The sequence below is a fragment of the Ictidomys tridecemlineatus genome, chromosome 7, assembly GCF_052094955.1.
Source record: "Ictidomys tridecemlineatus isolate mIctTri1 chromosome 7, mIctTri1.hap1, whole genome shotgun sequence".
Classification (NCBI taxonomy): Eukaryota; Metazoa; Chordata; class Mammalia; order Rodentia; family Sciuridae; genus Ictidomys; species Ictidomys tridecemlineatus.
The window spans coordinates 154,425,234-154,451,166 of NC_135483.1; the positions used below are offsets into that span (position 1 = coordinate 154,425,234).

General features: G+C 34.3%; 1 protein-coding gene across 14 annotated transcripts in view; it reads left to right on the forward strand.

Annotated features, from left to right (window-relative positions):
• The window catches only part of Gulp1 (GULP PTB domain containing engulfment adaptor 1), a 270,215-nt gene that overhangs the window by 68,693 nt on the left and 175,589 nt on the right, over positions 1-25,933 (forward strand). For all 14 annotated transcript variants that reach the window (XM_040294575.2, XM_078017716.1, XM_078017712.1 and 11 more), the window contains one exon: positions 22,873-22,975. The gene's annotated coding sequence lies outside the window, so the exon portion shown is untranslated. The remainder of the gene's footprint in view (positions 1-22,872; positions 22,976-25,933) is intronic.

Consider the following 25,933-nt stretch of genomic DNA (forward strand, 5'->3'; position numbering starts at 1 on the left):
CAATTTAAATTGAACCATTTAAATCACGAGAATCAAAGATATTTGGATCCATTTTTAAAAAAATTTTTCATGAGTGCTCCTCATATATCTGCCAATCTTCATATCCTGTGTATTTTTATGGACATACGCACATACAGACATACAACACATAACACAAGTGTGCACACATAACACAATAGTAAAGGCATTTTAGTTTTTCTCAGGTGAAATCTCCATTGCAATGTTAAACAAACAAACAAACAGACAGACAAACAAAAACAACTCCACAGTTGATCAAAAATAGAACTGATCAGAAAAACATTAACCTAGGTCTGTAGGATCAAAATCATGAGCTCAAAAAAAAAAAAAAAAGTACAAAATCTAAGAAAAAGCAAGAGGCTTAGAAAAAAATGACCACCCAGTAATTAGTAAATGCCATACAGTTTACTTTTTGGTTTAGTCTAGTTTGAGCTCAGGTAAAAATTCACTTTTACTTTTTTTTAATTTTCCCCTTGGGCCTCAGATCTGTCTCCTACTGAGCTTGCAGGCTTCTTCTATTTGCATTTCAACTTAAGTCCTGGCTGAGGTCTGGAAGTAGCAGGAAAAACTGGAATTCTGAGCAGAAGCCTCATGCCTAAGACATTTTAACCATAAGTCACAATTTTCAGGTTTGGATGTTGAAAATTATGACACGTTTAAGATACAGTTCACAAAATCTCATTCTTTTATGTCTTCCTACACTAGAAAAACTTGCTCACACAAAACTGAAAATAGGATCTCACTTGATAATATAAAACTACCATCAGAAGAAATTCCTTCAGGATTATTAAGCCACTTCCTTTGTTCTGAAGTTCCTAAAGTAGTATTAAGATACATTAAATCACCTGAAAAAAAATTCCAAAAGAGAACCACACACTACCATGTATATCCAAAATTAAGCTTTAAAAATTCCCAAGACTGTTACTATTCAATGTCATTTCAATAAGCCAGTCCAACGTCCCAATCCAGTACTTTCCTTTCCTAAATCCTACACACTGAGGGGAACAGATATCATATCATAATTCATTATCCTTGCCCAAATTAATGCACTGGTACACCTAGTGAAATCTTCCCAGGCTACCCAGTTCAAAAATCGATGAAAAAATAAAACTAAATGATTGGGAGTTACTTACCAACTTGGAAGTAGAGTTCTTTAATTTTACATCCTAAGTTTTTAAGTTCTCTGGCATGAATTATCTGAAATCATAAACTAAACAATTACCTGAACCCAACTTTTAACTGCAAGATTGTGCAATGCTTCAAAAACCCATTCAGATACCAAATTGTTACAATAAAAAATCTTTTAGATACACATTCAGCCAAGATCATCCCCAAGAAACAATCTATAATAACCTTTAAAGCAGACCAGATAAGAGAAAAATCTCCCCAGGTTTCTAACTCCCATTATGACTCCTACATCAGTGGCACCATAGATTTCCCCACAAGTGGACCAGATGTTCTCACATAGGGGCAACCAGAAGTGTAAAATCAAGGGTCTCGGTGTAGCGACTTTACTGCATTCAGTGTCCCCTTCTTTTTAAGTAGACAGAGATGGAGCAATCCTTACAGTGCAGGGAAGAAATGAAGGAGGTTCCCAGAAGCAAAAGGGGCTTCAGCAGTTGCTGGGAGTCCCTCTGTCTCTCCTTTTACTTACAGAATTAGCTCCTTTAGTTAGGTCTGATCCCAGGCATGCTGGCATATCTCCTAACTTTCCAGTAGTCAGCTCTCAAAAAGTTAATCCTCTGCTTGCAGTTGTTTCTAGAAAGCAGAATGGGGGCTCCTCTAATGTCCCCTCTGGGATGCCAAAATTTGTGACTGAAAGTTCAGCTCCTGTCCTTGAAGCCAATTAATGCCAATTTAATAATGAGGACAGCGTTTTGAGACAAAGAAAAAGGGAGATATCAAAGTTCTTAGACCCCCAGCAGGCATTTCCCTCTGCAGTGAGTGCACTCAAGCCAACTACCCCTTCCAGATTTAAATCTATTTCCTTCTTAATGACAAAAATGTTCTTTCAAATGCTGCCATATATTGTCAGCTCAATCTTAAAAAATAAAAATTATTTCATGGCATGTTTATGAACCTGACTTAATGTGCTCATGATTATCTGTTATGTCCTTCTGCATTTCAGTCAAGAGTTTAGTTGTAGTAATTGACCCATTTCCTGAAAATGATTCATTTGGAATGGCTCATTTTCTGAGCTTCAAAATACCCACTAATATGTTAAAATATGTGATGTACTATAGTAAAATGTTTAATTTTTTTTTGTTCAAGAATTTTCCAAACATATTTGACAATGGAACTAGTTTGAGTGTGTGTATAAAATGCCCTTTACATTTCACAGAACTAGTGTTTCTCAGAATTTATTTTGAGTTCTACCCATAAAACTGACTTTTATTTCTGTAGGTGGTAATCTTGGTGAAGTTTTTCTCACCTGCACATATTTATGAACAAAACAGTGGAAGACTTATGTTTCTCTTTGAGGCCGAACAGATGTGAAGTACTTATAGGACTTACAGATAAACCTGCTAATGGCGTCTTGCTTGTTCTGAAGTCAGATTTAAATTCACAGGAGACGCCAGGCCCCTTTGCAAAAAAGAATGAGTATCGTCCTCCTAGCTTCATGCTAAGTTTTATTAGATGGTTGTGTTTTTGTAGTTTTTCTTTTTCACAAGTTTCTGGACATTGAGGGACATGGATATTTTCCTTCTCCTCTTTTGGTATCCGAACTGGAAGGCTGATGGCTAATATTGCCAAAGATAGTGGAACATTTTTATTCTTTTAGTGTACATACTGGCTTTTCCCACTAAATATGTTACTGGAGTTTTTGGAGAATTATCACTTCTTATTTCAAACCAGTGAAGGAGAACAGGAAAGAAATACCTAATAGAAATGGCCTCTGTCTAATTAACAAAAGAAAAACTTAAGAGTGTGAAGCTAAGTGGATGAAATAAATAGTCATCCAATTCATTTGAAAGTTCTTTTTACTCTTAATTTCTCTACAGCTAAGGAAATAGCCTTTTGAAAATCTATCCCTTTCTCAATTTTCCAGTGTCTTCTCCATTAACACAACTGTCTGCTTTTTCTTCTAGAAAATAGTTTGGTGGTGAGGGGAGTCTGTTGTTTTTGTAAGAATTTGAAATTTCAACATCTGATTGCTTCAATATGTATGTTTGAAGATTTATTTTTATACCTTTGAATGATTATAATATGTCTCTGTGACATTTTTGGTCTATAGATGATGACTCAGTGCACGTATGGCTTTGTACATTCTATAAATAATTTTGTGATCCATGGGAAATTGAGTTCAATGGATGGTTACTGTTGAAAACAATGGATATAAATCAAGGAGTAGTTGACTAAAGTGGAATTAAAAATGATTTCAGGTATCAAATTTGAAGAGGTGTAAAATTTATTCTGCATATTCTAAGGAAGCATTGAAGGATAGAGTTTTGATTAGCTTTTTCACTTCTGTGACTAAAGGATCTGACCAGAACAACTATAGAGAAGGAAAAGTTTATTTGAGGGCTCATGGTTTCAGAGGTGTTAGTCCATAGAAGGCCATCTCCATTTTTCAGGGCTCAAGATGAGGCTGAACATCATGGCAGAGAGTGTGGCAGAGGGAAGCAACTCACATCATGGCGATCAAGAAGCAGAAAGAAAGAGAGAGAGAGAGAGAAACTCCACTTGCCAGATACAAATATATACCCCATAGCCATACCCACAATTAACCACTTCTGACAGCCACACCAGACCTGCCTCCAGTTACCACTCAGTTAATCCTATTAAGGATTGATTAACTGATTAGGTTAAGACTCTCACAGCCCAATCATTTCTCCTCTGAGCCTTTTTGCATTGTCTCATATGTGAGCTTTTGGGGGACACCTTACATCCACACCATAAAAGACAGTTAATAAGTGAGCTGGAGAATCAATTTTTGCATTTATGACTATCCCAATGGGAGAGTGGAGCAAAGACTAAAGAAAACAGTAGGCAAGGAGAATTTGTCCGGTTTTTAAAGCACAGGGTTATTAGTGTCTGACAGTAGGAGAGTGGAGAAGACAAAATACATTTTTTAGCAGTTTTTTTTTTTTTTAAACAAAATACAGAGGATGTGGTGACAGGATGTGAAGAGTTGAGTGAAAGGAAGAAAGATGGTATCACATGAAGAACTAATAACATTTGCAAGGTGAGAAATTTGAAGAGAAGCTTTGGCAGTCATAAAGATAAGGGTTTATTTGGATGTGTCTAGTTTGTGGCAGCCTTGGGAGCTGACCAGTGGCAGTAGTGTCTGTTAATCATATTTTCCCTGCTTGTATTATATAGAATTTCATAGAGTAGATTCTATCAACCATCTCAAACTTAGTATTGCTTTTTAAAAGATACATTAAAAAGTTTCAACTTACATGCAGAGGGCTTGCTGTGTGCTGTTGCTTCTTTATTATCTGCCTTATTTAGAGCTAGCTAACTTTTCTCTCTGATGCTCAAGAGAATCATTCATTATGGTTAAATAAATAAATAATTCCTTATTGTTTTGCACCTGATCATCTTATTCACAGTGCTTAAGCATTTGACAGCACTTTGGCAAATCTGTATCTTCAAGTCCCAGGAACATCCCAGTTGGTGTTCTGTGTTGGGATTTCCACTTTGTTAGATAGAGGGGAAGCTCACTGAAACCACTTGCTGTTTCCCAGGGTTACCTGGACTACTCCTTAGTGCAGGATGCCTGTGGAGAAAAATCAGAGTAGGAAGTGAAAGTTTCTGAATTCCAAGTGTTTTCTTTAGCATAGCAGGTTGAACCTGGTACTAGGCCCTCAGTGTCCACATCTGTGTTCTGATGAAACCCAACTAATTTATAATGTTCTATCTTCAGGACATTTAAGATAGAGTAAGGTAGACTATAGCATTGAAGTGAACAGCCATGGAGTATTCTCACCTTGTCCTCTCACCTTTGTCTTTTCTCTTTCTCTGGGGAATACAATGCTGGTTAATGTATCCCATGAAAACTTATGGTTTTCTCCAAGGAGGGGAGATTAGAATCTCATTCTGAATATTGCCAATAATATCAATAATTTATGTTGATACTCTGTAATATAGGCCTCATGATACACACACTCACACACATACATTAGCCTTACATACACATAGTTTTATCAATTGACTTTAATCAGCCTGCGTGGAGTGTTCAGATGATTTTTGAAGACTCCAATCAATGATTTAAGCTTCAGAAGTGGCTGAGGTAAGACTGAAAGCATTGATTTTTTAATTAGATAAAACACTAAAATATTATCCTTGACAAAAGAGATGGTGTTCATGATATGCAGGTAGCTAGAAATACCTTCCAGATACCTCTGCGGTGACAGTTGTGGGGCATTCTGGAATCCCAACTCGCTAGTTTTCCCTTAAAGGAAGGTCTGTTCCAGAGTCAATACTCTGAACCACTGGGAGGTTTATTAATCATCCCAAGGAGGTGCTCTGTTATATGCTTTGGAGATGACCTTCCATGCAAGGGGCATTTATGTGAGGAGGGGCATTCAAATCTGAAGTTGGATTTAAATTCACAGGTAACTCCAGGGTGGCTTTTCAAGAAAATAAGGTATAGAAGATGGAGGGACAGAAAGAGAGCCGGGGAAGAAGGGAAGGAGGCTCCGAGTTAGAAGTTTTGCACTGAACAGGGATTGGGACTTAACAACAAGAAAAACAACAACAACAAAAGTTTATGCTAAAATAGATAACTGTACTGAAAATCCTAGAAAGGCAAAAAGTGTTTTTTCCAGATTGGAATGCTTTAAGTTCATGATGTAATATGCAATTTCAAGATACAAAACAAAGTTTATGTTTGCACATACCTGAGTGTTAACTGTATGTACTTTTGGGATAACTGCTGAAGTATACATGTATTGCATCTGAACACACTCTTTACTTCCCTCATTACCTTTTGATTCATTTGCATATCTCTCTACCTGCATGTTTTTCTTTGTATTTTAGTTACATTTGTTTTGTGGGGCAACTTCTTATTTTTTAAACCTCTGATTCTCCCATTCAAGAAAATATGGTGTATCTCCTTAGCATTCCAGATACTTCCTGTATATTTGATAACAGTTATAAGCACATATGTTTTTATTTAGTGTGGTAACAAATGAGCCATGATTTTATCTTTATATGTTCCTAAATTTCAGCCTACATGTTCAGATAAATAAAACATAAATTCAGTAAAGTACAAAATTTGTCTTACTCATCGTTATATCACTATTGCATGGATACATCCCCGAAATTAAACAAATACTGGTTAAACGAATACTTCATAACTACTGGAAGGATGTTCCCATTTTCAATTTTTCTCTGATCTTAGCATCTATTTGTGTCTGTGTGGACTGGCCAGGATTGATTGAGGGATAGGACAGGTGCTGGGGGGTTTGTCTCAGCTGCAGGGCACGCAGTCCAGTTCCAATGGATGGACAGAAGCCTTAGAGCCAAGGTTACCTTAGACCACCTCCAGGCATTTTGGAGGAAATAGATTAGCTCCAGGAGTCCAACATGGAGCATCAGGGAGCTTTAGTTTCAGGGCATGGCACAGTAGTGGAGAATCAGGTGGTATTTAATATGGAGACACCTAGGGCTATAACAGGTGTTCTTTTTGTAGTCCAGCTCTACTCATGTCAGTGCATGGGATTTATTTGTCAAGTTTTAGTTTCTGAAGAGAGACTGTGACAAAAGTATGATATGATCCCAGGAACACAGAGACAGGTACCAGGATAGTGATAGTTGCATACCGAAACTCAACAAGGGGTGCAGAGTTAGGAATGTAACGTCTCCACCCCCTTAACACAATGGATGGCTTCCAGGAGGAAGGAGGCTGTGACTCTGGGCCCAGCAATCAGCCTTGTCCATCAGCCAGTCAGCAGAGTGCAGAACATGATTGAAGGAGGAATGGAAAAGCCTAGGTATTCTCTTCCCTAAAGTGATTTGTCTGCGGGGTAGGGTGGTTTGGGAATCCAACGATGAAGCCTTGGAAATAAGGATGTAGTAATGTTCTGTGGGTGTCCTTGTAATTATGAGCACACCTTGTTCCTCCTCCTCCCTTGGCATCTTTATCTTTTCTTACTCCTTTCTACTTCTCATGCCTTTCTCTTTTCTCTTTCAACCTTTGCTTTCCCATTTTTTTCCCCCAGATGCAGGGTATATTTTGTAAGCATGAAAAAAGTTTTATACCTAATATTTTATGGCTAGAAACTAAAATCTAATATATAACTAAGAATAATCTAGGAAAAATGTGTGGGATCCATAAAATTGAGTGAAATTTTATCTATATATTTCTTTTGCAATATTGATACAGTCTTAAGAATACATTTAATTTAGCCTTGTTTAAAAAAATAAATCACAAAATGCTTTAAGCACAACAAAAAACACAGGAGCCATTATATTTGCTTTATTGTTCTTGGGAAGAAAGAAAAATCACAGGAGAAATTTGTTGTTTTTGCTTTTGAATTAGCTACAGAAGAATAGATATCTACAGATTTATATGACCTTTTGCCCCCCCCTTTACATTGTTGCATTATAATTCCTTGGGAATCTATTAATTGAGTAGAATAAATATGAAATTATTTTACAATGTTGGATATAATGAAGTTTTTGCTGTTTTTTGTTTGTTTGTTTGTTTGTTTGTTTGTTTTTTTTTGGTTTTTTAATCACTGATTCTTAAGGGGAATATTAAGGAGACAGGACAGAAGAGATGGTGTTAGATTCTTTGGGTTACAAAGAAAAAGACTCAGGTTACCCAGGTTAGGTTAAGCTTGGGGATGAAGACAGGAGTTCTGGCCATGTGTCCAGTCTTTAAGGATTTTCCCAGGGAAAATGGACTGAGATTAAGAAATGAAAAGTAACCAGCACAGCTCTTCCAAGCAGATTCCCTCTCTGCCCTCTAGTGACAGAGTTGATTCTCTACCTTTGTAATGAGAAAGGTTCCCTTCTGTCTTGCTTTTTCTGTGGCTCCCAACACTCTCTTCTGGATCATATTTCTTTGTCTTCTTCTGACCTATTTTCTGATCACTCACAGTTCTTATTCTGTATGACTTCTACTGTCTCCTAACATTTGTAAAGCATCTTCTTCTTATGTATCTTTTGTTTTCTTTTCTAGTCACAGAGACTGATTCAGAATCTAGAACATGTTCTCTGTTATGGTAATTCATTTTCTCTGTTTTGGTGGAGCTTTTGTTGCTGTGGGGTTCAGGTTCCCGTAGAAGAAGACTTAGATCAGTTGGTCTTAACCTAGGTGCTCACGCTGGTCTCTTTAGAAGGAGGAGGGTTATGCTCAATGCCTCAGATAGGGTTATTCTTTCAGCAGGAGGAGGAGAGCAGGATGCTTGCAGATGAGATTTATAGCAGTAATAGTTGTTTTCCGAGCATACAGATGGCTAGTTTGAATATGGTGAGAAATTACTTGGGCATGCGGAGTATGGTGGTTGGAGGACCACCTGCAGTGCCTACACCAGGGACTTGCTTATAGTTGACCTTCCATGTATTTTTGGTTTGAGCAAAGCAGTCAGTGAATAAGAAATACTTATTTCTCATTTTGTTTTTGAGGCTGTCTTTGGATTTTATTGCACATTTTACTTATAACCTCCCTCATTTAATTTACATATTTACCTTCCAATTTCATTTTCATTTTATGGGTTAATTTCCACCCATAGGTGGGACTTAGAAATACGTAAGTTACTTCTCTAGAAAATTGCATTTACTTGATATTGATGACATTTGTAAGCATATAAGACTATTTCATTTTTTTTTTAAAGGAACAAAGATTACTTCTCAGAGTATTGTCTCTATCTTGGAAACATTACTTCTCTATAAAATCCCTTAGCAGGTGCTCACAGATTATGCAGATAGTATCCACTAAAAGCACAGCTAGAGTTTTTAAAATGGGAGATGAAGTTGCCTTTCAAATGTAAGTTACTTCTGTTTAAATAACAGTCTCTCTCTCTCTCTCTCTCTCTCTCTCTCTCTCTCTCTCTCTCTCTCTCTCCCCTCCTCCCCTTCTCCACCCCCTTCTGTCTCTGTCTTCTCCCACCCCTTGTTTATGTGTTTGTTGTCAGAGTAGAGCTCCTGACTTACTAATAAGATTCTCTTACTTTAACTCTTTCCTTTCCTCACCCAAATCCTCCCCAAACATGTATCTAGCATTTACTGTGGACCAGGCATAAAGAAAATGATGCAATTTCAATATAATTCAGACCTATAGCCAGGGCGTGATTGCCACATTTAAAATGCAGCTGGCAAGATACAAGTGTTTTGAATACTATGGTTTCCTTGATTAGGCAGCAATTTCCATTCATTTGTACACACATCTGCCACATAGTTTCAGACTTCATACTGTGTCTGTTTTCTTCTATAGCAGATATTCTTGGCAGGTATTAATAGAAAAAAGACCAAACTTCACCATTATTTTAATTGACAATAAACAATTTATAGTTTAGGATAGTTTTCTTATAAGACTACCCCTTATCCAAAATGGATAAGAGCTTTTCTATTCCAGGACTATCAATAAAAACTTAAGAGCTTACCAAAAAAGTGCAATCAAAGGATAAATAACACATAGGATTAGTATGCAAACTATATGTGATATCATCCAGGTGTAAAAAGGAAATAAAGTTGTGGTCTTGGCTTTGATGCTACTAACTCAATTCTCATTGTTATGTTTCTCTTTGGTAAAAGAGGAAAAATGGAATATTATATATGGGACATGGTTGTTTGGAAAATAAAATGCAATTATGTCAGTGAAAGCACTTGGAAAAATGAAAAGAACCTTACCAATTCATCATCAGAGACTGACCTAATTTGTACAGATTACTGCTTAGAAATTAAGAATTAAGTTAGATGAAACTGCTTAATGGGCTGACATTGATTTTAGCATTTATTACAAGTTATTATAATTCATTTGCATGTATGTCTCCTCTACTTTATTTGAAGCTAAATTTCTTCATCTCTTTTCCCAGTCCAAAATGCAATGCCAGACACTGAGCAAGTGTTCAATAAATGTTAATTGGATGAATAAAACTAGGGAGAAGATGAGGAAAGAATAATCTTTAAAATATCAGTATTCCAGCAACTTTGCCATATTTTACAGAGAGAGGTACATCTATCATACTAAGTCATTGATTCATCTGTGCCTCAAACTGAGATTGGAAGATTTTTGTTCCCTTCAGTTCACTTGCTGTAAATGGTTACAGCACACTAGAAAGAAGCATGTGCTCCTGGCAGTATTGCCCTCATTAACTGTATTATGCAATGTCTTCATTGTCTGAAATAATGTTTCCTACTGATTTGATTTTAAGTGTTTTCATGCACAGCAAAGAGATGGAGACTGGTTTGTCCAGTTTTCCAGAGATGAGTTCTTCAGGGGAGTGATTTCCTATGGCCTATGCTAGTTTTTTCCCTTTAACGAATAGATGCTGAAAATTAGGAAGATTTTTCTTTGATTATCTTCTTCTTTTAATAAATCACAACTTGGAAATTAGAAATTCTTGGTATTGCATGTTCTTGTATTTTCTGTGGCTCCTTGTTGAAATGTCTTACTGAAAGTTTACATGGAAGGGCAAATTTTGATTCTACTTACTGGAAAAGGGAAGTTTGGTTGAACATTTTCCTTCTTCAGCACAAGTCATTACTTATCCTGGAATGCATCTTTTGTTGCTGGTAAAGTGATCTCACATTTGTATAGTGCTTACAGCTTTCACACATGCCCCTAGGAGAGAGGGAAGAAAGATAACGTAGTTTTGCAAAATATGCTATAAGTTATAGAACATTTGATTTAACTTCCATGCAACATACTTAATCATCAAATTAAGTTAGACTTGATGTTATTATTTGGCATTGCCATCACTTTTAATTTTTCTGATAAATCTGTGGACAAAGAAGAGATTTACTAAATCTCCTTTAAACTATGTTATTGGGTCTTGGGAGATTAAATCCAACAAAATGATTGCTGTCTTCTTTGCTCACAGATGGAAAACTATCTTCAAATATCACAGAACAGTTGGAAAAGAAGAAATTTTTAAAGTATTGTTAAGGCAGAAAAAACTTCTTTTGATGAAGAAAATGTAGATAAGTCTTAACAAAAAGATGATCAAAGAAGGGTATATATAGTGTTTATTCTTTATAAGTAATTTATATATTAATTTTATAGTCTAGATGATATTTTATGGGGATGGAGAAGGTAATCATTCAAATAATATTTATCATGCATGACTTGTTTCTTCAGTGGTTATAGCTGGTGGAATTATATTTGAGTTGGAACTTAGTGCTAAGGGAAAGGGGGAAAATGGAAAAAAAAATCTAGAGATGATCAGGTACTTGTGGGGAGCAGTAAATAGTGACATATATATTTGAACCCAGAGAAGAAAAACGGTCATAATACTTTTATAAGGGAACAAAAATGAAAAATGAGATTTCATAAGCTAAACTTTTACGAATTTAATAGTTGATATTTGGGGAAAACTTTTTAATATGTTATATTTTGTGATACTGTGACATAGTCCAGCACCCGGTCTTCAAAATGAAATTGTGAAACTGTAGACTCAGGTATCTGATATATCTATAACTTTCTTATAAAATAAAGGTGAGTTTATATTTCCAGTTCTACAAGTGCTGATATTTCAAGTGATTATTTTCAATAGGCTCTTCAGACATCACACAGAAGATATCAAATCCTTAGGCATGGAAAGCTATTAAAGGTCCAGATGTCAAAGCAGATGCTTCACTATAGAAACTTCATTGCCCAGTTAGTAGGACACAAAAGATAGCTACTATCCTTGTACAGAGCTTTAAAGAAATAAGAAATTACCTTTTCATAGTAGAAGAAGGTTAGAATAATTCTATTCAGCAACCAATATGTTTTTTTAATTTGCTTTACATTGTAAAATATTATGGTAACTCTTCAGCAATTAGATATCATTCACTGTGTGTAATTTTTAAATGAGGAAATTTTTCACATTAATATTGAACATGAAGTTTATGAAATTGTTCATATCTTGGCTAAATCTGTTTGTTTACTATTTGATCCCCTCCATGATTCTCAACAGGAGTAAAGATGTAATTAATATTGTAATATTCCTACATACATTTGGTGAAACACTGTATTGCATCTTAAGCAAACATAAAAATTTTGAAGTCTCTAAAGTTCTGCCTATTTATCTGAAAAACCTACTAAAGGCTCATTTGAAATTTCGTGTACTTTTAAAGTCTCTAACAATAATGCATATTTTCAAAACAACAAAAGAGTGGTTGAAAAATAATTTTGCAGGAAATTTTTATTTTCTTCAATATATCAATCATTTTGTCCCATTATTATTTTGTGATGTTAGCTCAACTAAGGGGAAGCCATATAAAATTCAATAAAGTATGTACCAGTAAATAGTGTACATTTAAGAGTAATTATTTGGTTATACTTGACAGAAAACAACTAAAACTCAGTTGAAGCAAAATATACATTGGTTATCATAATCAAAAGTTCTATAGTGGTCTTTAAGCATGGCTGAATCCAGATACACATACACACTCTCACACACACATATGTATTTGTGTGTGTGTGTGTGTGTGTGTGTGTATTATTAGTTATTGATAAAACTTTATTTATTTATTTGTTTCTATGAGCTGCTGAGAATTGAACCCAGTGCCTCACACATGCCAGGCAATTGCTGTACCACTGAGCCACAACCCCAGCCCAGGCACTCATATATTTATTTCTTTTTCACTACCTTGCTTTCCAGGGTAAGACAGCTAGATATTTCAAGTCAAGAAATCTAATGTCCAAATAAATTTCAGGCTTTCATTTGTGCAGTTAATCAACTCAAGGGGAAAGAGATTACTTCTTTCAAGGTTTAGAGAAAGGTACTGATTTTATCTTGCATATTGTAACTTTATCCACACTTTTTTTCATGAATGCTTATGACTAGGATCATGCTCTTATTGACCTGTCCTGGTACTGGCATTGCTGTCCATACCCAAATATGTCTTCGGGAAGAAGGGAAAAAGTGTGGGTGTGCAAAAAAAAAAAAACCCAGGATGCTATTCCCAGAATGTTTGGGGGTGGGGAAGGGTTGAGGTGGTGTCAAGAGAGCACAATGTAAGTATATACTAAAGTAAATGAAGAATGAAAGATGTACTGTTATGTGAAAATGTCACCTGATAAAAGAGCTGCAGTTCAAAATAGTACACTAACATTTGGCATTAGAGAAGCATACAGAATGATTGTAGAACATTCTGAAAATGTTTGCTAAAGAAAAGACTTCAAACATGCCCAGTCACTATATAAGACACTTGTGATATTTACGTCTCTGAGTCTGTTTCCTCATTCATAAAATAATAATTATATGATTAACAGTAGATTCATATGTATACTTTTGGTGCTGCATTATAATGATATGAAAAGTTTCCCAGATTTTATTGAGTGTATAATTTAAAGTGAATCGTATCCAATTATGGTGATATTGCAATTAATTTAGGATAAAGACAAGATTAAGTAAAATTCTCCTCATCCCCAACCAATTGTGGGAAATTGAAGACTGAATTATAGCTCATTAAAATTTGCATTTAAATATATTACGCGCTTTGTGGAGAGTATCATGAGTAACATTAGGCTTCATAGGACTAGAAAATCTAAACTAGTGACTATTTATATAATCCAAATTAATGAATACTTTCTAGTCTATCTTTTCATTAAATAATCAACCAATTCTTGGCTTCTTTCATTTGAATAGTATTTATTGTGTGACTATTTAAAAACTGCTTAATAAGGGCCTTTATTGAATAGCTGCTTTCCTGAATTCTGAAATATATTTACATGATATGTAGCTTTTATTAGTATTATGAAGTCTTCTAAAAATTAAGTGTGGCTTTTGACAGTTTTTTTCACATTTAAAAATATCTTAACAATCAGTTTTTTAAAATTGGTACATTATAATTATACCTAATGGGGGTATTTATTGTTATATATTCATACGTGCACACAGTACAACAGTATAATTTGGCTAGTATCGTGCTCTACTACCCTTACCTGTCCCTTTTCTCTAGTCTACTAGATTCCCTTTAATTTTTTCTTTTTAAAAATTAATTAATTTATTTTAATTAAGTATGTATGACAGCTGAATGCATTTTGATTCATTGTACATGATTGCAGAACAACTTTTCATTTCTCTGGTTATACATGATGTAACATCACAACATATGTGCAGTCATACATGTACTTAGGTTAATGATGTTCATCTCATTCCACCATTTTCCTTCCCCCATTTCCACTCCTCACCCCTCCCTCTCATTTGCCCCATCAAAGTTCCTCCATTCCTCCCATGCTACCCTCTCCACCCACATTATAGATAAGCATATACTTACCAGAGAGAACATTGGTTTTGGGTTTAGCTTACTTCACTTAGCATGATAGTCTCCAACTCCACCTATTTACCTACAAATGCCATAATTTTATTCTCTTTTAATGCTGAGTAATATTACATTGTGTATATATATGCCACAATTTATTTATCCAATCATCTGTTGAAGGGCCTTTTGGTTGCTTCTACAGTTTAGCTATTGTGAATTGAGCTGCTGTAAACATTTGATGTGGCTGTGTCACTATAATATGCTAATTTTAAGTCCTTTGGATATAGACTGAGCAGGGGCATAGCTGGGTCAAATGGTGGTTCCATTCTAAGTTTTCTAAGGAATTTCCATACTGCTTTCCAGATTGGTTGCACCAATTTGCAGTCCCAACAGAAATGTGTGAGTGTGCCTTTCCCCCCTCATCCTTGTTAACATTTACTGTTGTCTGTATTTATGATAACTGCCAGTCTGGCTGGTATGAGATGAAATCTTAGAGTAGTTTTGATTTGCGTTTCTCTAGTTACTAGAGATGTTGAACATTTTTTCATATTTTGTTGTCCAAATATATATCTTCTTCTTAAAAGTGTCTTTTCAGTTCTTTGGCCCATTTATTAATTGGGTTGTTTGTTTTTATGGTGCTAAGTTTTTTGAGTTCTTTATATATGCTGGAGATTAGTGCTCTGTCTGACCTGCATGTAGGAAAAATTTGCTCCCAAAATGTAGGCTCTCTCTTCACCTCAATGATGTTTCTTTTGCTGAAAAGAAGCTTTTTAGTTTGAGTCCATCCTATTTATTAATTCCTAATTTTATTTCTCGTGCTTTAGGAATCTTGTTAAGGAAGTCGGGGCCTAATCCAATGTGATGAAAATTTGGAACTACTTTTTCCTCTGTTAAACACAGGGAATCTGGTCTAATTCCTAGGTCCTTGATATACTTTGAGCTGAGTTTTGTGTATGGTGAGAGATAGGGGTTTATTTTTATTTTGCTGCACATGGACTTTCAGTTATCCCAGCACCATTTGTTGAAGAGGCTATCTTTTCTCCAATGTATGTTTTTGGCATCTTTGTCTAGTATGAGATAACTATATTTTTGTGGGTTTGTCTCTGTGTCTTCTATTCTGTATTTTTGATCTATATGTCTATTTTGGTGCCAATACCATGCCATTCTTGTTACTATAGCTTTTTAGTTTAAGGTCTGGTATTATGATGCAGTATTATGATCTTGCATCATAATACAGTTAAGGATTATTATCCTTAATAATCTTGTTAAGGATTGCTTTGGTTATTCTTGGTGTCTTATTTTTCCAAATGAATTTCATAATTGTTTTTTCTATTTCATAAGGAATAATATGGAATTTTAACTGGAATCGCATTGAATCTCTACAGTGCTTTGGGTAGTATGGCCATTTGGACAATATTAATTTTATCTATCCAAGAGCATGGGAAATCTTTCCGTCTTCTAAAGACTTCTTCAATTTTTTCTTCAGTGTTCCGTAGTTTTCATTATAGAAGTCTTTCACCTCTTTTGTTAAGTTGGTTCCCAAGTATTTTATTTTATTTTTTTGAGGCTATTGTGAATGGGGTCATTTTCCTAATTTCTGTTTCAGAGAAATTATCACTGATGTATAGAAACACAATTGATTTATGAGTATTGATTTTATATTCTGCTACTTCACTGAATTCATTAATTAATTCTAGAAATTTTCTGGTGGAGTTTTTTTTGGATCCTCTAAGTATAGAATCATGTCATCAGCAAATAATGATAGTTTGGGTTCTTCTTTTCTTATCTGTATACCTTCAGTTTCTTTTGTCTGTCTAATTGCTCTGGTTGGAGTTTCAAGGACTATGTTGAAGTGGTGAAAGAGGGCATTTTTGTCTTTTCCAGGTTTTAGAGGGAATGCTTCCAATTTTTCTCCATTTAGAATTATGTTAGTCTTTGGTTTAGCATAGATAGCTTTCACAGTGTTGAGATACGTTCCTACTTTCCCTAGTTTTTCTAATGTTTTGAACATGAAAGGGTACTATATTTTGTCTAATAGTTTCTCTGCATCAGTAGGTATAATCATATGATTCTTATCTTTAAAGTCTATTGATGTGATGAATCATATTTATTAATTTCCTTATGTTGAATCAAACTTGCATCCCTGAAATAAACCCCATTTGATCATGGTGCACTAATTTTTATATGTTTTTATATGCAATTTGCCAGAATTTTATTGAGAATTTTTGCATCAATGTTCTTCAGGGATATTGGTCTGAAATTTTCTTTCATTGATGTATCTCTGTCTGGTTTTGGTATCAGGGTGATACCACATCATAGAATGAGTTTGGAAGGTTTCTTTCCTTTTTTATTTCATGGAATAATTTGAGGAGTGTTGGAATTAATTCTTCTTTGTAGGTCTTATAGAATTCAGCTGTGAATCCATCTAGTCCTAATGTTTTCTTGGTTGGTAGGCTTTTGGTGGCATCTTATATTTTCCTTCCTTGAAACTGATCTGTATCTGTTTAAATTGTGTGTGTCCTCTTGACTCAGTTTGGGTTGATCATTTGCCTCTAGAAATTTATTGGTGACTTCAAGGTTTTCTAATCTAATGGAGTATACATTTTCAAAATAGTTTCTAATTGTCTTTTATTTTTTAGCTGTATTTCGGTAGTGTCTGTCATGATATTTTTTTTTTATCACAAATTTTAGTAATTTGAGTTTTCTCCCTCCTTTTCATTAGAGTGGCTAAGGGCTTGCCAATTTTATTTATTTTTTCAAAGATTCAACTTTTTGTTTTGTCAATTTTTTGAATTGTTTCTTTTGTTTCAATTTCATTGATTTCTGCTCGAATTTTAATCATTTCCTGCCTTCTACTATTTTTGGTATTGGTTTCTTCTTATTTTTCTAGGGCTTTGAAATGTAACGTTAGGTCGTTTATTTGTTGACTTTTTTTTCTTTTGGTGAATAAGCTTAATGCAGTGAACTTTCCTCTTAGCACTGCCTTTATAGTGTCCCAGAGATTTTGATAAGTTGTATAAGAATTTCATTTACCTCTAAGATCTTAATGTTTTTATCTCCTCCCTGATGTCTTCTGTTATCCATGTGTCATTCAATAGCATATTGTTTAGTCTCCAGGAGTTGGAGTAGCTTTTCTTTTAATGTTTATCATTGATTTCTAGTTTTATTCCATTATGGTCTGATAGAATGCAGGGTAGTATCTTCAATGTTTTGTACCTGTCAAGACTTGCTTTGTGGTATAACATATGGTTTCTTGGAGAAGGATCCATGTGCTGCTGAGAAGAATGTGTATTCACTTGTTGATGGATGGAATATTCTATATATGTCTATTAAGTTCAAATTATTGATTGTAATATTGAATTATATAGTTGATTTGTTTAGTTTTGTTTGGAAGATCTATCTAGAGGTGATAGAAGTGTGTTAAAGTCATCTAGTATTATTGGGTTGTGGTCCACTTGGTTCTTGTATTTGAGAAGAGTTTGTTTGACATACATAGATGTCCCATTATTTGGGGCATAGGTATCCATGATTGTTATGTCTTGTTGATGTATGAATCCTTTAAGCAGTATGAAATGTCTTTCTTTATCCCTTTTCACTAGCTTTGGTTTGAAGTCCACTTTATCTGATATGAGGATGGAGATTGCTGCTTGTTTACATGGTCCATGTGAGTGGTATGTTTTTTCCCACCCTTCCACCTTCAGTCTGTGGATGTCTTTTCCTGTGAGATAGTCTCTTGAAGGAAACATATGGTTGGGTCTTTTTTCTTGAATTGAATCTGTCAGTCTGTGTCTTTTACTTGATGGAGTTGAGGCCATTCACATTCAGGGTTATTTTTGAAATATGATTTGTATTCCCAGACATTTTGGTTTATTTTTATTTTGTTTTTTTTATCTTGACTTGGTTTGTCCTTTGATTGGCCTTTCCTTTAGTGTAGTTCCTCTCTTTGCTGATTTTCATTGTTGTTTTTCATTTCCTCCTCCTGGAATATTTTGTGGAGAATGCTCTGTATTGCAGGCTTTCTCAATTTAAATTCTTTTAACTTTTGTTTATCATGAAAAGTTTTCATTTTGTCACCAAATCTGAAGCTTAATTTTGCTGGATATAAAATTCTTGGTTGGCATCCATTTTCTTTCAGAATTTGGTTTACGTTGTTCCAGGATCTCCTGGCTTGAGAGTCTGGGTTGAAAAATCTGCTGAGATATGAATTGTTCCCCCCATATGTGATCTGATTTCTTTCATGTCTGCTCTGAGCCACACTAGCAGCAAGATCTTCCTAAAATAATATCTATCTATCTATCTATCTATCTATCTATCTATCTATCTATCTATCTATCATCTATCTATCTATCTATCTATCTCAATGTTATTATAACATTTATACAAATATGTATATACATGTATATCATATATGTTTAACCATATATATGTACCTATATATGTTTTATATATATGTATACCCACATATATACATATTTGTGTGTGTGTGTGTGTGTGTGTGTGTGTAGCACTTCCCTGTTTTATCATCCTCTTGTCACCTTAGGATAAAATCCAAATTTTACAGCGCAGTGTTCACAAGCTTTCCTGATGTGGTCTCAAGTTGTCACTAGAGCTTTGTGCAGGACAATCACTTTTAAGTATTTTACTTTCAAGTCAATGTACTGTTTACCTTTCCTGCCACTTGGCGAGTTGTTTCTTATTCTTCCTCTCCCACCTGTGGCCTTTTCCTACTTTGTAGCTAGACAGTTTCTAACTGAAGGTTCATGGGTTCCATCTTTCTTTTAAGGACGATTTTTCAGAAGCTCCTCTATGTTTCTGTGGCACCTGACCTTACTATTTATACAGCACTCATTACATTGAAAAAATGTAGAGAATATAGACTTATTTTTCTCTTATTATTGACTAAAACAATTAAGCATTCAAGATATACTTAGTTAATATTAGTTAAGTGGACTAAATGATTTTTCTAATGTATTTTCCTTAAAGAATAGGGGTGTGGTCATGATTATATGTATGCCATAGCCTTAATGGGAAGACAGGAATACACAGGAAATGACTGCCCCAAGCCACTTAGGACAGACTCCTAAGTCACCACATTTGTACCTTAGAGTGGAAACATTTGAGAAGATCATGGCTGGTTACAGATGGATAACTGGGGGCATAAACCAGAAGAGGAAACAAACTGGAGTCTGTTTATTAAGTGGAGTGTAATTTACTCTGACATAATTGCATGTAGGTGATAAGGGAAATAAGAAGGACCAGTAATGCTAGGTGTCTGGCTGTTGAAGTAAGCGTTGCTCTATTTACTTACTTGAAGTCATTTTTAAAAAGGAGAAAAGAAAAATAAACATTAGATCCAAATATTTGATTTGTGTATTTTGAATTTCAGAGACTGTGGGAGATGACTATGTAGGAGGTTTTTTTTGCAAAATTTTTCAGATTAAATTGAAATAATATTAAATTATTGGACTATGTAGAAATGATAATATTAATAATTGTGGTTTGTGTGTCATTTACTGACAAGTAGAGATGACTTTTCGTTTGCCTTGTTTGTTCAGTTTGGTTTATTATATAGGAAAATTTAAAGATACAAGTGTTATGTTAACAGTTTGTGTTGCAATTCTAATAATGTTTTTCATAAGTCAGTGTTATTGGGAAAAATGAAAATTTTGCTAATGGAATGATTGTCTTTCATTTATTTCCTATACATCTTCAAATTGTATGAGAATGTCATAAATAGTGGCAAAATAGTATCAAATTAAACATACTAAAATTTTTAAAAAAAGCATTTGAATTGGACTGCAGGATTTTATATTAAAATGTAAAAGAAAAACATGTTCAAAAGAGCAGCTTATAAGCCAATCTCATTTTTTGAAAGAATATTCTAAGTGTTCTTTCTATGAACAAATATAATCATGTCACCCTTGCAATAGTAGATCCAGTGCAGAATATATATCATTTTTCTGCAAAAAGAAAGACAGAAGTAGGCATAAGTTCATTCTTGATTTTGATGTGGGTATTTTTCTGGGCTTCTTTATTCTGTCACATTGCATAAAATATTCTACTTTGAAAAGTATTTCCTATAGTAAGATCAAGTTTCAGTTAATCTGAAATGCAAATAAAAGCTCTGGGAATGTTAAGTTGAACTGACCATTTTGAGGAACATGTTAATTTTTTGTACTGGGGATTGAACTCAGGGGCACTCAACCAACCAGACACAACCCCAGCCCTATTTTGTATTTTATTTAGAGACAGGGTCTCACTGAGTTGCTCAGCGCCTTGCCTTTACTAAGGTGGGCTTTGAACTTGCAGTCTTCCTGCCTCAGCCTCCTGAGCTGTTGGGATTACAGGTGTGTGCCACTGAGCCCAACTATGTTTACTTTTTAATAATATTTTAGAATATGATTTATTGAATATTTTGGCTAACATTTATGTTACCTTGGATAGCTTCTCTCTAACTTTTTAGATTAATATTTGCCACTAAATTACCCTCATCCTGAAAAAGAACTAGTTTTTACCCCCTCTTTCTTCTTCCCTAAGACAATAAACAAGAAAAATATGATCTTGTTTATTAAATCACTCTGGAAATCATGACATGGTTTCATGGTTTCTTCTCATTATGTATCATGTTTAAAATTCTCTATCCTCAATGGACAGACCTTTTTTCATAGCTAGCAGTATAGGACAAAGCAGTCTTTACATTTTGAGGAAAGATAAAATTAATTTTATCATTCACACACTCCAAAGTCTAGTGATCAGTAAGAGAATACCATATGATTTAGCAAATATCATCAGACTGGATGGGCAAATATTATTTATCTTTAATATAATAAAGTATCATTATATGGCCTTGAAATATTTTAGAATATGATTTATTGAATATTTTGGTTGACATTTGCTTATATTTTAATTTATATTGCTTATATTTTAATTCAGATGTTTAAATTGCGGTCTTCTGGGGCAGATGCTCTTGATGAACTGCCTATGTGCTGTTCCCCTTAACACTGCAGTTCACACTGGCAGAATCTCTATTATTAGATATTCCTGCATTTGGTTTTCTTTGACTACCAAAGACAACTTTGCCAACCAAAGCAGGCGGGAAGTCTCAGGGTATTAACACCACTGGGAGCATGACTCAGCTAATGATTAATGAGGGTTGGTGTATCCCAGTGCCTACTCTGTCATTCTTCAGGTGAGCCGTATCTGTCTACACTGGGTATCAGATTTTCCCCAGCCAGTTTACACTGTAGTTGCCAATAGTGTTGATGGACTTGATGATGCTCTCTCTGTTAATAAGAGGCCTTACAGTACTTGTCTCACTTCTTTTCTCCCTACTGGTGTTTCCTGGGATCATTTCACAAATAAATTGTCTTGTAATTGAGTTGTTACATCAGGATTTGCCTCTGGGGGAAGTTAAATTAAGATCTTTTTAAAGCTCTGATAGAAAAGGAAAAGAAAGGGAACAAATAGATAAACAAGTTTCTAAAGAAGATTGCACCTAAGATGAAAGAAGAGTTTTCAGTGTATGTATGTATGTATGTGTGTGTGTGTGTGTGTGTGTGTGTGTGTGTGTGTGTGTGTGTGTATATATATATATATATATATATATAAATCTTGGATACAAACACAGAAATAGGAATAAAATAATATTTGATCTCATTCTATTATTGAAGAAAGTAAAAACTGTAGGTATGGTGTCACTGATACTCATATCATGGTGGAGGCAAGACAAATTTGCGTATGTGTGTATATATATATATATCTCCTTATTTTTGCTGGAAAAAAACTGGTGTTTTGGCAAGAAGAGGTATTATTCTGTGAATTTTTCTGCTACCATTTGGATTTATGTTGGAGGTACATTTGAAGTGACTGAATTAAGGGAAGACCATTTGTGCTGTTGTATCTACCTGGAAAGTCTTTTTCATTTTGTCTGTTGGGATGAAAATTTAAAAGTCTTAACCCAAACTATCTGTTTTGGTTTTAACATGTTGATCAACAGAAGGATAACTATCTAAATGCCTTTTTTATCATAATTGAAGTGGAATGAAAATAAATATTTGCTTTTTCATATTCTGTATCACTTTGGGAATCATGAGCAGGTTGTGAGCTCGGTTAGTCTAATTAGCTACTATATGAAAGAGATAACTGAGCTACTTACACAGCAAAAGGGAGAGAGGCATTTATTGTCCACCAACTACCACTGTGTTATAACAGTAACATACCTACGAGTTAAAACATTTAACTCACTAGGTATGTGGCAGTGATGCTACTTGTCATCATCTAGCAACCTGCCACTATCTTTTTTAAAAATATGTTTTATTATTATTTCCCTACCATATGGAAACTTTATTGAACTTTCACAAGAAGTATAATTAAAATTTTAGAAGATATAATGTACTCTCTAAATAAAAGAATGTAATTACTGATGAATTCTATTAAGACCAATTTTAATTTCATTTTTATTGTATTTATTTTATCTGATATACATAGGAGAGGAAGTGATAGAAGAAGAATTCTGTTGGCAGCTATATGATTGAAGCTACAAAAGGCCAAGTGTCCATATATTCTTTCAACTATATTTGAGCATATTCAGGTAAGAACAAATCATTACTTATATACTATTTCTAAAAAATTATTAAAGGAAAATGATAAAATACATTAAAGCAAAATAAAATTAAGAGCAGAAATAAATGGGGTACCACAGTGCACACCTGTAATCCAAGCAACTCAAGAGGCTAAGGCAGAAGGATTAAAAATTGAAGGCTAACTTGGGCTACTTTGGGAGACTCTGTATCAATAAAAAAATAAGAATGGCTAGGAATGTTGCTCAGAGGTAGAGTACCCTTGAGTTCAATCCTTGGTACAAAAAAACAAACAAACAAACAAACAAAAAAACAAATATTTTTTTTTTTTTTAAATAACTTTTGTGGTTGTTCTATGTCATTTGATTTTTGCTTTGCTGGTTTTCTTTTTTAAACCAAATTGAGGTGATAAATTATATTTTTGTATCTTTGTTGATAATATTATGGTTATTTTTATTTTTATTTTTTGTGCTATGTGCAGGTCAAACTCATGATAGAAATTTATTCTACCACTGAACTATAATCTAAGCTTTCTTTATTATTTTTGTAACACACTTACTTTGTTCTGTTCTTTGGGAATGTGAATTTATGTTTCATATTTTACACTGTATCATTTGACATATAAATGATTTTAAAATATTTTAGGGCATGTTTTGGGTGTGGTTGTGCATGCCTGTAATCCCAGTGGCTTGGGAGGCTGAGGCAGGAGGATCTTGATTTCAAAGCCAGCCTCAGCAAAGCTAAGCACTAAGCAAAAACTCAGTGAGACCGTCTTTAAAACACAAAATTTGGCTGGAGATGTGGCTTATTGGTTGGGTGCCCCTGAGTTCAATCCCTGGTTATCTCCCTCCCATCACTGTATATGCATATTTAGGGTATGTGTCTTTATTATTCAGTAAAAACATAGATAAAGTAGAGTTATTAGTATCTTATTAGAGTTATTAAAATAGCATCACTGAGTCAATGACTGTGATGTTTTAAAAGCTTTTTGCTTTGTTGCTGAGTTTACCCACAGAAGGTAGACATGGTTAAAGTTGTCCTTACTCAGTTTTGAAGACTGTTGAATTATTGACTACTATTTTATCATTCAAAAAATTTTATTAACTAAACTTACTTTGGGTTGAAGAAAAACTCAAAACTAAGATTTTAAATTTTGATTGAAAACCGTAGCTTTCTCCTAGTCAGATATATTTAACAAACATATTCCCTTATATAACTAGGCCTAGAAGAAAAGTGGCTATATATATGCATAATCTTATATATGCATAATCTTTCCACATGACTGAAAATGCAGTATTTGTCAATGAAGACAAGTATCCATTTGTCTAACTGATGTTTATTGAAAACAGTGTGACATTAACCTAACCACTGTGATTATTGAGCAATGGGAGTGGTGTTAGTTGAGATTAGGGAAAGAGAAGCACAGAAATAGTTCCTTGTTACTTTGACTTTTCAATAAAACTATGATAAGATAAGAAACATATTTCAGTAATTCCAGTAGAGGCAGAGTGTACCAAGTGCCACAGAAGAAGTAAAAGGAAAGAACAGTTGCTGAAGTGAGGCCTCTTCACAAGTGGGAAGCCAGATTTCCAGAATAAGTAGGACTGGTAGTTAAAAGAAATGGAGAGTCAACTCAGAGCAAAGGACAGGGCCGGGAAGGCATGGGGGATTATCAAGAAATTAGAGAGACAGAGTAGAGAGAGCAAATTAGTGGGGAGTGTGTTCTCTGATTTGGGTTGATATACTTTGGAATTTGTATTTCATCATTAGATAGCAAGGACTAACTTTTTATAGTTTATATATATGTATACATACATATATATATATATAAAATATATAAACACAATATTATTTTATTTATTTATTTAACATGGTGCTGAAGATTGAACCCAGTGCCTCATGCATGCATGTGAGGCAACCACTCTCACTGAGCTACAATCCCAGCCATATAGTCATTCTTTTATAGAATCCGATGATCTGTGCTATCCCTAAAGAAGCTAATTTAGTGATACGTGTTAAAAAAAAAAAAAAAAAAAAAAACAAATAGAACTCAGATTAAAGAAAAGTAATTTGTAGACTTTTCCTTCCTAGAAATCACCATTGGCTGAACACTTGCTATTTGCCAGGCACTAAACCATGAACTATAGAAAGAAAATAATGAAGAAGACATAATCCCCACCCCGGGAGGTTGTAGTGTATTGAATGAAGTATACATGACGAACAAATGAATATAGTTCAACATGACACTTTAAGGGTAGATTCAGATTCAAGGAATGGCTAGCGGTCACTTGGGTATTTAACTTCCCAGTGGAGCTGCATTGTTTTATAACCAAATCTGGGAAGTGTCATCCCATCTGTAGTGAGTTGCTTGTTGGTTTCCAAACAGATTCTCAAGTCCTAACTTGTGAATGTAAAATTATTAGACAGATAGGGTATATATAATTAAGGATCTTTGTATGTGATCATCTTGAATTAATCAGTAGAACCCTGACTCCAGTGACACAAGTCCTTACCCAATTCAATCTAATGTATGAAATATGATATGTCAAGAGCTTTGTAATGTTGTGAACAACCAATAAAAAAAAAAAGAAAAAAAAAGATATTTTTATTTGAGCTGGGGTGTAACTCAGGGGTAGAGCTCTTGCCTATTATATACAAGGTCCTAGGCTCTATCCCAGCACCACACAAAAAATAAAAGAATGATATTTGATTTCCTTTTTTAAGTTGAATAGCCTAGTAATGATTCCATCTACAGAATATTATTTTTAGATGACTAAACCAAAGCCAAAGAGTATTTTAAATGAAAATTAATAATAATATCATATCTTTTTCCCAATGGAACTGTTATTTTTTTAAAGTATTAATATAGACTACTTCAGATCTTATTCTTTCCTACCAGCATTCTTGGAAAGGAGTAAGAATGCAAGTAAAATAATGAAATACTATTAGAAAAGTCAAAATGTAACTAA